Source organism: Sprattus sprattus (genome assembly GCF_963457725.1).
Source record: "Sprattus sprattus genome assembly, chromosome: 1".
Taxonomy (NCBI): domain Eukaryota; kingdom Metazoa; phylum Chordata; class Actinopteri; order Clupeiformes; family Clupeidae; genus Sprattus; species Sprattus sprattus.
Genome location: NC_137920.1, coordinates 71,461,755 through 71,464,254, shown reverse-complemented (window position 1 = coordinate 71,464,254; position 2,500 = coordinate 71,461,755). Strand labels below are relative to the sequence as shown.

Sequence of the window (2,500 nt, the reverse complement as noted above, 5' to 3'; positions counted from 1 at the left end):
ATCAACAAGCAAATAAAGCGCCTCACGGTGTTGTTTTCAACGCCGCCGCACACGCTTTAACCTTTCCATTATCATGTTAGTGATGACATTTAAACTCCACACACACACACACACACTTAGGCCTGCTCTGTCCAGGGGTGCTTGTTTTAACTGATAGGCTTAACTGATCATGATGTGCCCCTGTTGAAGACTGCTTGTTCTCACTGCTCCACAGTAAGGTTAGCTTGTGCTCCCCAGAGTCAAATCTCTTCCCGTGTGGCTGCGTGAGTGAAGTTTCAGACTCTTGGAGCGTGGGTAATGACTTTCTGAAGAGACCCAGGGCAGGGTAAGTGGTTGGGAAGAGTCCCTGAACAAAATGTGCGCTCTCTGGCAGCTGTATGTGATTTGAGACAACATCTTTCTAAACAGGACAGTTAAGCCTGGCAGCACTGCCAAAACGCACTCAGCGCCTGCTGCTCTGTGTTCCAATGTCTGCCATGATGAAATGGTTTGTGCACAGTGAAGTAACTCAGCACAAAACCACTGGTTACAGCTTGATTGTACTCACTGCAACTCACCACAGACTATTCTTACAAGATCATCAATCCTAAGGTAAAAATAAAGCGGTCATTGTGTTCGCGTTTTACACATCTGGACGATGTAGGCATTTTACAGTCGCACTGAAGGCCGGTGCTGCCGGAAAGCGAGTGTACTGCCGAAATCTGCGTGTCATTTACTAGCCCGGCTCATCATTTAGTTTCAGTTACCAGCGAGGCAGCGAGGAAATGTCTGTCAGCAGGGGAGGACAGAGACCGTCCGAATGTTCGAAAGCCTGACACCTCTTGCCTCGCCCATCTCCTTCCTCGCCGGGAAGCCAGGCTCCTGAGGAACAAGTAGTAACGTACACTTCGGAGAAAGGAAAGTGCGAAACGCCGGTCGTATTGCCAATGCACTGTATTTGCACCGCTGGTGAGGAACGCGGACGAATCAGTGCCAAAGTAAGACATCAACCTCCATTATAAACCCCTGCGCCAAAGCAAATGTTTTGTCAAAGCTTAAATGTACACCGATTTGAAACAAATATGATGTGGAAACGTTTGAGTTTAACTTACACTCTCAACACTGCGCACACCACGGGCAATAAAACCTTAACTCTAACAATGACAGCACAGTTTGCATAAATTAACCCGAAGCCTAATGCTACCGCTCTTTGTGGGCTGTATAAGATGGATATATTTACTTTTCGAAAATACAAGAATACCTGTGAATACGCCTTCTCCCAAAAACGTGACCTACTGTTTAGTTTGTACCGTTTGAGTGTTTCGTTTCCCTATCTCCCTGTCTGGGATGCTGCACCGTCTCCCGAAAGGATGCACGTGCCCGAGCGAGCGGCCCTCTCCGTGCATCCATCTGCGCACCATCCACCAAACTCGACAAGCATCAAAAGAAGTGTCGGACGCCGCCGAAACCATGACAGCTCATTAACTCACCAGTCAGTTGAAGACGTCTCCGAGATCACGTCGCTGTACGCAGTGAGAAGGACCTGTCTATTCTCGGTCAGGTTGACAGCCATTCTTCTGGATAATCCACCCCGGTGCACAGTAAGGCAAGGCAGAGGAGGAGAGACTGCAGATTGCCGAGAGAGAGGGAGAGATACCGAGCACTGGAACAAAGAGACGCGGAGCAGCAGTGCGCTCCGCTCCGGTCAGAAAAGCTGCGTGGTCCTAGTGCCCCAAATTCAACGGCCAATGATAACCCAGCATCCTCCTCTCCCTGCTCTACTGTTTTAGGCGTTTCACGTCAGCCACCTTCAGTTCAATATGCGAAACTGTATGTGTTGTCAGTGTTGTAAATAGACACAAGGTTATTAGACCTTTGCTGTGATTGTCTATAAATAAGTTCGTGTTGTTGTGGAACAGATGTTCAAATCAGGGCTAGATCCTTTCCGCAACCAGCTTAAATACGGGCTGCTATATCAGCCCAACTAACCTCACTCTCTAGGTATCATGTAAAACATGTATCAATAAAACATATTAAATGGCACAATTGTGAGAACAATTCAAAACAAAACGTGTTTTATTACGTATTTCCATAAATGTAGAATTAAGAATAACACTGACCCACATCTGTAAGGTTTGTGCCAAAAAAAGGGTTATTTGCTGTGTGTTCCCCAAATCATTATTTGGGTCCAATCTGGCCATAGTCCACCAGTGCCAGTCAGCAAACATCCCCTCCTGAATGTGTGGTGGCATCTGGTCTGCTTGAAAAACACCCAGGCAGCAGTTTGTCTAGTCTTATCTATCTATCTATTAGCTATGGTTTAGAATCTCTTTCTAGACACCAAAGGCATCAATTAATGGATGCCGTGAAAATATTAACATATTCATGATGTTCACTGAGCATTGGTCAGACATGCTGCTGCAGTGTTATCAGATTATCAGCAAATGGCTTTGGCAAGGGGTAAGGCAATCATCTTTGTCATCGGAACTAGCTCAGTGATGGGTTTAGCTAGATTTGATTG

At 46.4% G+C, this 2,500-nt stretch overlaps 1 protein-coding gene across 1 annotated transcript in view; it reads right to left on the bottom strand.

Annotated features, from left to right (window-relative positions):
- The window catches only part of dbn1 (drebrin 1), a gene marked incomplete at its 3' end in the record, with an annotated part of 72,760 nt that extends 71,230 nt beyond the window's left edge, over positions 1–1,530 (bottom strand). Inside the window, exon 1 of the mRNA XM_080846435.1 lies at positions 1,470–1,530. The remainder of the gene's footprint in view (positions 1–1,469) is intronic.
- Positions 1,531–2,500: the final 970 nt, after the last annotated feature.